This window comes from Oryctolagus cuniculus, chromosome 3 (assembly GCF_964237555.1).
Source record: "Oryctolagus cuniculus chromosome 3, mOryCun1.1, whole genome shotgun sequence".
Classification (NCBI taxonomy): Eukaryota; Metazoa; Chordata; class Mammalia; order Lagomorpha; family Leporidae; genus Oryctolagus; species Oryctolagus cuniculus.
Genome location: NC_091434.1, coordinates 16,529,101 through 16,543,989, shown reverse-complemented (window position 1 = coordinate 16,543,989; position 14,889 = coordinate 16,529,101).

Sequence of the window (14,889 nt, the reverse complement as noted above, 5' to 3'; positions counted from 1 at the left end):
GCAGCAGGAAGAAGTATCAACTACAGGTCTGACCCACTGGCACAAGCTGAATTCTCTTAGAGACCACACCATGTATTAGAGAATAATAGCAACAACCTCAAGAATAATAATATAGTCCATTCGGCGCTCTGGCAGAGTAGACTAAGCCTCCACCTACAGTGCCGGCATCCTATATTGGGCATCGGTTCCAGTCCTGGCTGCTCCTCCTCCGATCCAGCTCTCTGCTAATGTTCTTGGGAAAGCAGCAGAAGGTGGCCTGAGTGCTTGGGTCCCTGCCCTGAATGGGAGTCCCAGAAAAACTCCTGGCTCCTGGCTTGAGATTAGCTCAGCTCCAGCTGATGTGGCCATTTGGGGAGTGAACTAGCAGATGAAAAATCTCTCTGTCTCTGTCTCTCCTCTATCTTTCTGTAACTATCTCCCAAATAAATAAATAAATAAAACTTTTTAAAAATATTTAATTTATTTATTTGAAAGACAGAGTTACAGAGAGAGGTCTAGAGATTTTCCATCTGCTGGTTCACTCCCCACATGGCCGCAACGGCTGGAGCTGTGCTGATCAGAAGCCAGGATCTTCCACGTGGGTGCAGGAGGCCAAGGACCTGGGCCATCTTCCACTGCTATTCCAGGCCACAGCAGAGAGCTGGATTGGAAGAGGAGCAGCCAGGACTAAAACCGGCCCCCATATGGGATGCCAGCACTTCAGGTCAGGGCTTTAATCCGCTGTGCCACAGCACTGGCCTCGATAAATAAAATCTTTTTAAAAATAATGTAGTCCATTCCAGTTAGCCTTGGCAGTTAAGTTTTCTTAATTAGCAAGTATTGAACCATTGTTTCTAGGGTAATTCATGGTGAAGTTCCTGCTGATAACGACTGCACCTGTAAGTTCCTGCGTTCTGGGGAGAGCTACTTGGAACTTGAAAGCACCACCCTGCTTTGATTGATTCCAAATCCCTCCAATCACAACATGCCTCCCCATGTTTCTGCATTCCAGTGCCCTCCTACCTAATCCACAAAAATTTTCTCCAGGTCCTTGACTGGGCCATCTGATGTGAGTATTACTCCTGCCTCCTTATTTGGCCCCCTTCTTATAACCTTTCTTTCTGTGGAAGCCAGAGATCTCAATGATTGGACTGCAGATGTGTGGGCAGACTGAGTCATTTTTGGTTTCGGTAGCACTGTAGGCCTCTGGTTACACTTTCATCAACCGATCATTCCTAACTCTTTTTTATGTGTGAACCAGCCACATTACAGCACCACAACTCATGCTACATTAAGTGTGTTTAACACACATATCTTCCCTGTACTGGATATCACCTCCTTCTGCTTGAGAACTCTAGACAGTGCTCCAGCACTCCACTTGGGGGACATTTTCAACAGTGACATCACCAACAAAGGCATGGCACTAAATAGCCACAAAAGAGACACTTGTTTCCAGTATGAACTGGAACTGAAACAAGGCAGAACAGCAAAGGGGTGGAACTCAGCTGGGACTGTGTGCAACAGGGGAGGGGGCACACTCAAATATTCCCCTTTCTGTACACATCCTTGAATGAGCTGAGAAAGCTCGGGAAGTATTCACTGGGGAGTGGCACAGAAAGTTTTTAGCAAGCAGGTGAATTTGCAAGTACACGATGTGTAAATAATGAGGACAACCGGAGCTGTAATCACTGAGGAACAAACCCCTCTGTACCCTGGAAGAACATCACCTGTGAGCAGAAGCAATGGAGCAATGTAGTTGTTCATAAAGAGTTGTTGGGATGGACCCTATGTGACCACCATGGGGTCGGCTTGGGGTCTGAACAATTTTCTATGGGCCTTTGGACATGTTATGGAATTTTATTAGTTTCCTCATCAGCAAAATTGACATAATTACTGCCCTACCTTCTTCAAAGAAATATTTTGCAGCTAAAATGTAGGAAGCCTGGGGGACTAAATTAATCAGAGAATTAATTACTACCTCCCCCCAAAAAACTTAAAATCTAAGGGTCAGTGATGATTATTTCTGTTTGGGAATAGTATTATTGATATTTTTAATTTCCTTCTTTGTGTCTAAAATTTTTACAAGGATATCTACTTAATATATATTATATTTACAATTAGAAAAAAATTAACAGGCAAAAGCATCTAAGAGAATAATTTAAATTCATATGAAATTGCTCTGAAAAAAAAATAGTAAGGATTAGGAATCAGTTTCCTGAAGTAAATCAGTAGAAACAGTGGATTAAGAAACAGAGGTGAATTCCAGCCTGCTCTTGTCGTGAATGGGAAAACAAGTTCCACCTGGACTATGTCATTGATTTTTGACACAGCCATTCAACTCAGGCCTGCTTTTTTTTTTTCTGTCAATAAACTGGTTACATTTATTCTGAATCCTCTCTTTTTCCAAAGACTTCTGTATAAAAATTGCTTAGGTATTTGCATTTCTGAGAGTATAGGTAGCCTTTACACTTGACCTTGCACGGTTAATGGTTTGTTTCTTCTGAACTGTGCTGGTGGTCCTTCACAATCTTTTAGCATTGAACATCGCTGGGAAGAAGACCGAAGTCAGCCAGACTTTTCCCTTATTTGTGATTTAATTTCTTTTCTCCTTGCTTTTATAACATTCAAGACGTTCCCCTGGGCTGAGCAGACTCCCTGCCCCACGGAGCTCCCAGAACCCTCAGAACTTTATTTGTAAGGAAAGAAAAACAGGAGGACGACGGGGATTGCTAAGCGATTTTCTCCTTGTGGCAGCAACGCTCCTGTAATTTGGGAGTCGAGGGGCGGGGGCGTGGGACGCACCAGGACAGGGCATCTTAGAGCTTTCCTGAAAGAAGTCCGGAGCACGTTTCCCCTTGATTTAGTCATGCAATTAAAAGAATGGAAGCTCACGTGCTTTTTTTGGCTCCACGCTTCTGAACCAAGAGCAGGTTTGTGTGATTGAAGAGCACTTCCTTCCATAAACAGTCGTTGACTGTTTAGAACTGTCAGAACTGCCCCTGTCATTTCAATTGGACATGCGATCCTTTTCATTTTCTAATCTGAACCGTCCTGTGGTGTGGCTGAGGGCCATTCAACAGCTGCGATGTTTTAGGAGGGAGATAGCTGATGCTCTGTGCGAGGGAACGTGATCCTAAAATAGATTAAAGAGTGAAGCCTAAGCCCTCAGCTCTCCTCCCTGGCTTACATAAAGTAATACCTGGTTAATGCAGTTTTATCCATTCCTCAACAATTAGATCTCTCGCAAAATTCAGCTAAAGCAATGCTGTGTAAAAATTTAAAATCATTTTTAGATATGCTATAACAAAAAACAAAAAAAAAAAAAGAGAGAACGCTTTCAGAGTTAGTAAGGAACGATCTCTGTGGTTGTTATTTGATAACAAGAAATAGAAAGCAATTGGTTTATTGAACATTGCTTTGACCTTAATTCTGTTTACACCACTAATGTCAGTGTTAAGTTAGATTTAGAACATCCACTATCTGTGTTCCATGCAGATTTTCACATAAAAGTCTGTAGTTTCTCAATAATCCTTCTAAGGGTCACTTCAAAGGAACCAGAATGTTAGCCCACTGGGGGAGCAGGCAGAAAACAGCAGGAGTTGAGAGCAGCGAGAGGTGCAGTGTGAAATAAGAGGAGGCAGAGAGTCTGGCACCTGGGAGTCCTCTGAAACAGATCTCAGGAGAGGGCTTGAAAACAGATAAGTTGAAGTCCATTGTTAATACACTCAGTGTGGGGAAAAATTTAATTTTAAAAGACTTTACCAACTGGAAATAGTTATGAATATATGAAACATTTTCATCATGATGATAACATTCAAAAATTCAATAACGCATATATACCACTAAATGCATTTAAGCCACTAACTTTCTATATTATATTTTTTTTGATTGTGAGGGAAATTCAATCAAATTAGCTTACATCTCTGAAAGGGAGCAGGCAATCTAACAGCTCTCTGCGCTTTCCACTCAGTATTGCTGTGAACCTAGAACTTCTCCAGATAACAAAGTCAGTTTTTAAAAGGGAGTGACTGGCAAATGTTGGGGGTAATTGACCGTCTAGATGGGACTATTTTTGTATCCCAGATGAATTATTTAGAATTTCTCCCAAAACTAACCAAACATATGAGATTTTTAGATGAACCCTTCATATTCCCTATCATGGATTCATTGTAAGGATATTGCTTTATATCATTCTTTCTTTGAGAAAAAATCATTATTATTCTGCTATTTGAGAATCACTACAAAGTTCTTACATGACCAAGACCATTGACTCTGATCCAAAAGATAGAAATTTGGTGGCAGCACTTGTAAGAATACCCTGGCGGTGAAACCAAGTTGGGACCATCGAAAAATTAAGGATGGTAACCCTGGCATTAACCTCTCCACCAACTCAGAAACCAAGCTCTACTATGAAAACAGTTAGTATAACCAAGGTACATTTCATTTTAGGTATCTCAAAAGAGTCTTGAAGTTTGTTAGATTTCTTAGGTTACTGGAATTCCATCACCAAGTGGGGGAAAATGGGAGAGACAAATAAGTGAATATACAATGAAATACACCATGGGCCAAGGAGCAAAGGTTTGGTTTTGTGGAACATTCTAATAGATATACAGGTGAAGTGATTTTGCTGACATGGATGAAGTAAGCCTTTCTCTTAAAACATTAGATATAAGCAGCTGTTAAGAAAAAGAAATAAAAAAAGTAGAATCACAGGTTGGCCAAGGTCAGAGGGACCCCTTCACGGCACCAGCTTTGTTGTCTTACAGTTGGAGACACCTTAGCTCAGCGACCCCAAGTGACAGGTCCAGCTAAGGCTCTCTCTTCCATGCCTCCCTGCCCCTGAACTAACACATACTGGAGCTGACAGTTCCTAGAAGCCCCTCTGAGATTAGAAGGAAGGGAAGAAGGAGGAATCCTTGCCCAAATCCTAGGGCTCAGCTCAAATCCCTTTCAATATTTTTTTCCCTTAAACTTCAGTCTGTCTCTTCATTGCCCCTCCTAAATATCTGCCATTAATTACTGAGGTTATATGCCCAACTAAAATAGACTTGAATGGATAAACTGTGGTACACTCAGACAATGGAATACTACTTAGCACTCAAAAAATGAGCTATCAATCCATGAAGAAACCTTAACATTCTTATTAAGTGAAAGAAATAAATTTGAAAATGCTTTATCCAGTGTGATTCCAACTACATGATATTCTGGAAAAGTCAAAATTATGGAAATAGTAAAAAGATCAGTGGTTGCCAGGCACTGGGGGAAGGGAGGGGTGAACGGGCAGAGCACAGAGGACTTTTAGGACATGGAAATAGCTGTCTTTTTAATCCTATGATACATGTCATTATCCATTGGCCAAACCCATGGATTATCCAACACCAAGAGTGAACCTAATGTAAACTATAAACTCTGGGTGATAATGATGTGTCCGTGTAGGTTCCATTGGCTGTGACGCATGTACCACTTTCGTGTGGGATGTTGATAGAAAGACAGTGCATAAGTGGAGCAGAGTGGATATGAGAAATCCCTGCTCCTTCCTGTGAATTTTGCTGGGAACCTAAAACTTCTCTAAATAAAATAAACTCTGTAAAAAGGAAGAGGTTAAAAAAAATCAACCAATCAAGATTTTCAAAATGAAATTAACTTAAGGATAGAATGTAAAGAAGGGTTTGGAAGAGGACCTGATATATCCATACTGAAGAAGAATAAATTGCTTTAAAAATTTTAACCTTAATAAACCTATTGTCTTACAAAAACAATTTTTATTAGTGTACATCAATGCTAATCTAATAAATATGCTCCATGACCTGAATGCCCCAAATATTAATTCACAGGAGGACAGATGCCTGTAGCATGAAAGATTTAGGAGTCTTGAATTTTGTCTCTAATTTATTATGGGACCTTGGGCATGTCACTATATTTTTGCTGTAGCTTCTCAGTCTGTAAAAAGGATAATAAAAGTACTCATTGAGGTAACCTCCAAGAAGTATTCTCATGACTAATGAGTTGATGATGCTAATATGGTTTACACATCTGAGATGAAAGCCAGTGCATAAAAATGTATTGTCATTGTTGTTGTAATTATTGTATTGTTCATACACAAGGAATAGATATGGGAGCTGGCAGTATGTCAGCTACAGCAGAAGACCAAGCTACTCAAGAAAAATAATGAACACATTTATGAATATTGATTTCACTTATACTTTATTTTCATGGTATACACCTTAATTTGATTTATTGCTATAATAAAATGTTCTCAGAACGTGACTTCTCATTTGTAAATAAGGAACTTCTTGGGTGTTTCAGCAGCCAGTGCTGTGACCTTCATAGTGCCTTTTGGATCTCAGTTTCCATGTCAGTAAAATACAGTTGAGGGATTAGGGGATCTCTGAGTTTTCTTCTGGCTCTGAGAGTTTACAATTCTGTTGCTCCAGAAACCTCAAAGGTCAACCCTGCAGCCAATAAAAAACAGAAGGCCAAAGGCAACCACCATGCCAGCAAGGGAAGGTTGGTTGTAACACCGAGCAGGCAAGCGGAGAGGTTTAGAGCAAGGTCTTAGGAGTCAGGAAGCTGTGCTGTAATTCTTGTTCGACTGCTTTATAATAGCTTGTGGGCAGCTCTTTCCTCACCTCAAAATAGAGCTCAAAAAGAGCCCCATGACCTTGGGAAGATAACCAGAAGGGCTTAGGATAGAAGCTGGCATATAGAAAGTAATTGATCCATGTCAGATATTATGATCACTAAGCTCTGGGAGGACCTACACAGCAACCCACATCATTGGCTATGGCATCCACCTAACATTCATTAAACACCCACTGTGTTCTTGAAATAGTGCGGCCACCTAGTTGATATTCAAGTTCAAGAAAGATTGCTTTTGGGGAGTGTTTGGCCTAGTGGTTAAGACTGCTTGGAACGCACACATCCCTTCTAGGAGTGCCTGAATTTGAGTCCTGGCTCTGCTCCTGATTCCAGTTTCCTGAGCACATGCACCCTGGGAGCCGGCAGGTGCTGGCTTAAGTAGCTGGGCCCCAGCTACCATGTTAGTGAGCTGAACTGAGTTCCCAGTACCTGGTTTTGGCTTGACCCAGCCCTGGCTGTTGCAGGCATTTGGGAGTGAACCAGTAAATAAGAGTGCACACTCTTTCTCTTTCAAATAAATTAAATTTTTAAAAGTTGCTTGTGTTTTTCAATGAAAGTTGTTCTTGTGAGTTCCAGCTGCCTGGGGACTCACAAAAGTCAGGGGATGGGAACTCATCCTATTCAGGAGGAACTGAATATTCTGTGCCACACAGGACAGTGCCTTTCCAATAAGGCTTCATAATATCACACTTGGCAAACTGGGAGCCATGTACATCTGGCTCTAGAAAATGCATTTATTCCACAATTAGACAACAATTCTGGGGTGGGGGGCAATGCCATGGGCACAGTGGGTTAATCCTCCGCCTCTAGCACCGGCATCCCATATGGGTGCCCTTTTGAGTTTGGCTGCTCCTCTTCCGATCCAGCTCTCTGCTATGGCCTGGGAAAGCAGTAGAAGATGACCGAAGTCCTTGGGCCCCTGCACCCGTGTAGGGGACCCAGAAGAAGCTCCTGGCTCCTGGATTTGGATTAGCCCAGCTCCTGCCATTGTGGCCATCTGGGGAGTGAACCAACAGATGGAAGACCTTTTTCTTTGTCTTTCCTGAACTCTACCTCTCAAGTAAGTAAATAAAATATTAAAAAAAAAAAAACCTGATTTTTGAAAATATGGGTAATAGAAAACAAAATATCAGAGCTACTAATCTGTGGTGAAAGTAAGGGTTGTCCTTTGAAACCTTTGTCTATACATAAATAGAAGGGTATTTAAAAATGTATGTGAAAAATAGAATTCAAAGTGAAGTATTTTGATACAAAAAATTTTGAAATTCATGCTGCAGTGTCAGCACTGTGGCATAGTGGGTAAAGCCAGAGCCTGCAGTTCAGCATCCCATGTGGGCACCAGTTCGAATCCCGGCTGCTCCACTTCCAATCCAGCTCTCTGCTGTGGCCTGGGAGAACCGTAGAAGATGGCCCAAGTCCTTGGGCCCCTGCACCCGCAGGGGAGACCTGGAAGAAACTCTTGGCTCTTGGCTTCGGATCAGTGCAGCTCCGGCCGTTACAGCCAATTGAGGAGTGAACCATCGGATGATGGAAGACCTCTCTCTCTGCCTCTCCTTCTCTCTCTTTGTGTACTTTTTTCAAATAAATAAATAATCTTAAAAAAAAAAAATCTTGCTGGGGCTGGTGCTTTGGTGCAGCGGGTTAAAACCCTTGCCTGAAGTGCTGGCATCCCATATGCGCGCTGGTTCAAGACCCGGCTGCTCCACTTCCAATCCAGCTCTCTTTTGTGGCCTGGGAAAGCAGTACAAGATGGCCCAAGTCCTTGGTCCCCTGCACCCATGTGGGAGACCTGGAAGAACTCCTGGCTCCTGGCTTCGGATTGGCGCAGCTCCGGCTGTTGTGGCCAATTGGGAAGTGAACCATCAGATGGAAGCCCTCTCTCTCTCTTTCTCTGCTTCTCCTCTCTCTGTGTAACTCTGACTTTCAAGTAAAATAAATAAATCTTTAAAAAAAATCATGCTGCAAAAGGTCTTCGAAAAGCTCATGGAAAATATATACTATGAAAAAATCATGAATTTCAAGTTTTTACACCAAAAGCCTTATCTTTTAATTCCATTTTCTAAGAACTGTTGAAGTTCCCTTGCATTTGTTTTTGCGCACTGGATTGCTGATATTTTTGGCTATAGGTTGTGTCTGAAACATTTGGAAGTTGCTGTTAATATCTTTAGCAATAATCCATAGTAAGAACAAAGTTTATATTATAAAATGGTCCTCCTCTTCTAACAATGAACATTGGCACAGTTTAGCTGCTGCTTCCACTTCTTTCTTCCTCATCTCTTCCTTTTTCTTTTTTCCCCCAAGTTTAACAAATATGATTTGTCAATTTTCAATAGTAGGTGAAAGGACTTAAACCCTCTTTTGTGATGTGGTGATTTATTTTTTTCATTTTTATTAAAAGATTTTAACACATAAAAATTGTACATATTTATAGGGTATTAATGCAATATTTCAATGTATGTGTATGTTGTGCAACGTACAGTCAGGGTAGAAAACATATATTTATGTATATTCTTGGACATTTAACACTTCTTTATGATAGAAGTATCCCAAATCTTATTTTAGAGTTGTTTTAAAAAATTGAGAAAATACATAGCACATTAAATAGCTACCCTTCTGTGCTATAGAATCCTAAACGTTCTTATTCCTTCTAGCCATACTTTAGCACCTGTTAACTTTTCCCAACCCTCTTTCCCCTATTCCCTTCCCAGTTCTAGAAACCTCCACTGTACTTTTGCCTTATATGAAGTCACCATTTTTAAGACTCTGCATAAGTGAGACCATGTCATACCTGTCTTTCTGTGCTTGGCTTATTTTCCTTAATATAATGACTCCCAAATTACATTTTGAGATTTGATTATTGTTTATAGCCCTTGACTATCCTAAGGAACAGTGGTGTTTCTACTTACTACTTGTTGAATTATTTACTTAGTATAGGGTTAAGCTTGTGATTGTAAAGTAAATTGAAATTATGTCAATGTAAAACCTGAAAGAAAAATAAGAATGGAAGAAGGAGGAAGAATGGAAGCAAGGTGGGGGGTAGGGTGGGAAGTATCATTATGTTCTTAAAACTGTATATAGAAAATACATGAAATTTATTCTATATAAATTTTAAATAGAAAAAATATATAATGACTTCCAGTTCTCCCATGTGTCACAAATGAAAAGATTTCATCTTTTTTATGGATGGGTAGTGCTTCATTGTGTATGTGTACCACTTTTTCTTTACCCATTGATCACTAGATAGATACTTAGGTTGTTTCCATTTCTTGGCTATTGTGAATAGTGTTGTAATAAACATAGGAGTGCAAATGTCTCTTTGATAGACTGATTTCATTATCCTTGAATATATACCTGGAAGTGGGTTGTCAGGTCAGATAGTTTTTTGAGGAACCTCCGTATTGTTTTCCACAATGGCCTTACAATTTACTTTTTCACCAACAGTGGAAAATACTTTTTCATTTTTTGTCTTTTTGATAATAGCCAATCTAACTGGAGTAAGGCTATATCTTTTGTGGTTTTGATTTGCATTTTTCTGATGATTAGTGATGTTGAGCATTTTTTCATGTACCTGTTTGCCATCAGTGTGAATTGCTTTAAGAAATGTTTTTTGATTTATTGCCCATTTTTAAGTTGGACTATTTTTTTTTTGCTGTTGTTTAATGGCTTGCTTTTGAAAACTCCTTTGAAAAGAAATTTATAAAGACATATAAATATAAGGAAACAATGTACCATATCCTTGGACCCAAATACTCATAGCATTTAAAGTATATTGCAAATGGGATTTCCGTTCCCTCATAGGTAAACTTACTTTATAGCATTAAGTATCCAACTGTTCAATTCTCCTCCTGATAATTCTTTACTACATTTTAAACTTGCAAGGTATTTAGTTATTTTTCCTATGATATTCTCTGAAATTTTCTGAGAATGTCCATTTCTTTTGCCTCTCTAATAAGCTGTATTTTCTCCAGCATTTATTCTTTTGTTTGTTGAATTTGGTGTCTTTTAATGATAATGTTTCTCCCTAAATATTGTTTTTCCTTTGATCTTTGTACTGAAAGTTCCTGGTCCTCTGCCAGTTTTATCTGGTGTCCTGGGGGAGGTAGATGTGGGAAGAGATATTGTTGGCAGGAGGAGTGACCTTCAGCTTCTCCTCTGAGTGCGAAAGCTGTCCTCTGCCTAGGGGGATGTGTAATTCCCAGAGATCTTGCCTCTACAGCAGCAGTGTCCACAACCAAGGCTTTGACTGTGGGCAAATTCCCCAGCTCCCCAGATGGCCCAGCCCCTTCATACTTGTTTCCCTGTCATCACCTTTGGGGATGTTGCTCCTTAAATACGTTGCCTCTCAGCTGGGTCTGCTCCCAACTTTGAGTTCTTTTCCCTCTGGTTATTAATCCATAGTGCTGGCCTGTAGGAATCTTTATTAGTAATTCGTCAACTTTTTTGGGCCATTGAAGACGCTCTTGTTTTCTGAGTCAGTATTAATTTATTGCTGATATAGATCAAGCCCAAAGTTTGCTCTAGCACCAAATGCCCCAATTATGACATCAAGTATGTATCTCCTGATCCAATGATTTAGCTGTATCTTTAATGTTTAATATTAACCTTTTATATCTTAAATCACTATCTCTTCTGAAATGAGTAAGTAGGATTGTCAATTTTAGCCTTGTAGGAAAACTTAGGTTTTTTGCTTTGAAAAATTAAAAAGGGGAGTTCTCAAGTGTACAGAATAATCAATTCTTTTTTTTTAAATCTGTCTTTAAGATTTTTTTATTTGCTTGAAAAGCAGAGTTACAGAGAGAAGATGAGAGACAGAGAGAGATCTTCCTTCTACTGGTTCACTCCCCAAATGGCCATAACGGCCACAAGTGGATCAGGCTGAAGCCAGGAGCCTGGTGCCTCTTCCAGGTCTCCCATGTGGGCACAGGGGCCATCTTCTGCTGTCTCTCCCAGGTCATTAGCTGAGAGCTGGATGGGAAGTGGAGCAGTTGGGACCCAAACCAACACCTATATGGGATGCCAGCATTGCAGCCAGAGGCTGAACCTACTATACCACATCAACCTCTACAATAATTAATTCTTGAGGAATTACTTGTAATATTAATGTTGGCTGAGTCAGGGTTAAAGTTTAGTACACATAAACATATAAACAGGCTTCAAAATGTTCATGGAAAAGGTAAACTAAGAAAAAATTATGCATGGATTTCAAAAAATTTACACAAACATAAATTTAACTTTTAAAAAACTTGATTTTATTTGGGAAGCAGACAGAGAAAGAGAGGGAGACAAATATAGAAAGAGCTCTCCCAGCCACTGATTTAACCCCTAAATGCTCAGAATGACTGGAGTTAAGCCAGGAACAAAACCCAGAGCCAGAAATTCAACCCATGTTTCCCACAAAGATGGCAAGGAATCCACTATCTGAGCCATCACTGCTGCTTCTCAGAGTCTGCATTAGCAGGAAGGTGGAATCAGGATCCTGAGCCAAGAATTGAACCCAGGTACTCTAATGTGGGATGTGGGTGTCTTAACTTCTAGGCTAAATGCCGCTGCCTAAATTTATCTTTTACTGCTATTTTCCATGAATTTTGGAAGCCCCTTGTGTGTTTATGGATGGTGTGTGTACCTCTCTGGTATTTTCTAGGCAATTTCTGTACTACCAAGTGCAGTGGTAACTTTCAAGTCCAGTACATTGATTTATGTATACATTGATTTTCACTATCTGTGTCATTTTACTTTCCACGTGAGTATCAGGGCACGCACTTAATGATGTATCTACCAGACTTGCCTTGTATTCCCCAGACAGAAACAGAAATACCATTAAATAAACAGAGTCCAAAGCCAAGCAAGCCTGTCCTCTGAATGATCAGTTTCCTTAGAATGGAGCTCTTGCCTTCATCTTTACTGGGTCATTCAAGGTGCTTTGCTTCTTGGGTTATTTGTACAATTACAGTCCTTATCTCATTGAGGGCCAAATGTGAAAAAAACTTCTAGTGCAGTTATTAAAGGAAAGACCAGCTCTGCTACCAAAAGAAATGGTGAGTGAGAACCAGACTAAAACCAGTGATTAATAGGAGACCTTTCCCTCAATGAGTCAATGAGAAGCAATTGAGTGCTTCCCACAACTCAACAGGGAAATCCCACTATAGCAGATTCATTCAAAAATGTATTTCAGCAGGCCTAATGTCAAGGAATAGGAAAAAGCAAGGGATCATCAGGAATTCACTGCATGGTCCGTGTTGCAGCAGAGAGGTGAAGTCAAGTCACCACCCATGAAGCCATCACGCCATAAGGGAGCCAGTTCAAGTTCTGGCTGCTCTAATTTTTTTTCTAGAAACATTTTATTTAAGAAATACATGCTTCATGTATTTCATAAATACAACTTTAAGAATATAGCGATTTTTCCCACCATACCCACCCCCCCCCACACTCTCGCCACTCTTGTTCTTTCTCCTACTATTCCCATTCTTGTTTTTTACTAAGATCTGTTTTCAATCAACTTTATATACATACAATTAACTCTATTCTAAGTAAAGAGTTCAACACATCGGATGAAAAAAAAAATTGTTCCTCAACAGTCAAGACAAGGGCTGTTCAAAGTCATTACATCTCAAAGTGTTAATTTTACTTCTACTACCTTTTAGGTGCTCTATTAGTTATCAAGATCAGGGAGATATATGGTATTTGTCTTTTTGGGACTGGCTTATTTTACTAAATATGATGTTTTCCAGTTTCATCCATTTTGTTGCAAAGGACAGAATTTCACTCTTTTTTAACTACTGTATAGTATTCCATTGTGTACATATCCCATAATTTCTTCAATCAGTCCTCAGTTGACCAGCATTCGGGTTGAGTCCATATCTTAGCTATTGTGAATTGAGGTGCAATAAACACAGGGATACAAACTCTTTCATATGCTGATTTCATTTCCCTTGGGTAAATTCCCAGGAGTGGGATGGTTGGATCATATGGTAGGTCTACATTCAGATATCTGAGGTATCTCCATATTGTCTTTCATAGTGGCTGTACCAGTTTACATTCCCACCAACAGTGGATTAGGATAACTTTTCCCCCGCATACTCACCAGCATTTGCTGTTTGTTGATTTCTGTTTGAAAGCCACTCTAACTGGGGTGAAGTGAAACCTCATTATGATATTGATTTTCATGTCCATGACAACTAGTGAGCCTGAGCATTTTTTCATGTTTCTGTTGGTCATTTGGATTTCCACTTTTGAAAAATGCCTTTTAAGTCCTTTGTCTATTTCTTAACTTAGTTGTTTGTTTTGTGGTTGTTGAGTTTCTTGATCTCTTTATGTATTCTGGTTATTAATCCCTTATCAGTTGCATTGTTTGCAAATAATTTCTCCCATTCTGTCGGTTGGCTCTTCACTTTGCTAAGTGATTCTTTTGCAGTGCAGAAGCTTTTTGATTTTATATAATCCCATTTGTCAATTTGGGCCTTGATTGCCTGTGCCTCTGGGATCTTTTCCAAGAAATCTTTGCTTGTGCCAATGTCTTGAAGGGTTTCCCCAATGTTCTCTAGTAGGTTTATGATATAAGGTCATAGATTTAGGTCTTCAATCCATTTTGAGTGGATTTTTGTGTCAAGTGTAAGGTAGGGGTCTTGCTTCATACTTCTGTATGTGGTGATCCAGTTTTCCCAGCACCATTTGTTTAAGAGACTGTCCTTGCTCCAGGGATTGATTTGAGATCCTTTGTCAAAGATAAGTTGGTTGTAGATGTTTGGATTGATTTCTGGCATTTCTTTTGTGTTCCATTGGTCTGTCAATCTGTTTTTGTACCAGTGCCAGGCTGTTTTGATTATAACTGCCCTGTAGTACATCTTTAAATCTGGTATTGTGATGCCTATGGCTTTGCTCTTGTTGTATAAGATTACTTTAGCTATTCAGTATCTCCATATGAATTGCAGCATCATTTTTTCTACATCTGAGAAGACTGTCTTTGGTATTTTGATTGGTATCACATGGAATCTGTAAATTCCTTTTGGTAGTATGGACATTTTGATGATATTGATTTATCCAGCCCATGAACAGGGAAGATTTCTCCATTTTTTTAACCTTTTTCTACTTCCTTCTTCAATATTTTGTAATTGTAAAGATCTCTGACATCCTTTGTTAAATTTATTCCAAGGTATTCCAAGGCTATTATGAATGGGATTGATCTTAGAAGTTCTTTCTCAGCCATGGCATTGTCTGTGTATACAAAAGCTATTCATTTTTGTGTGTTGATTTTACATCTTGCCATTTTACCAA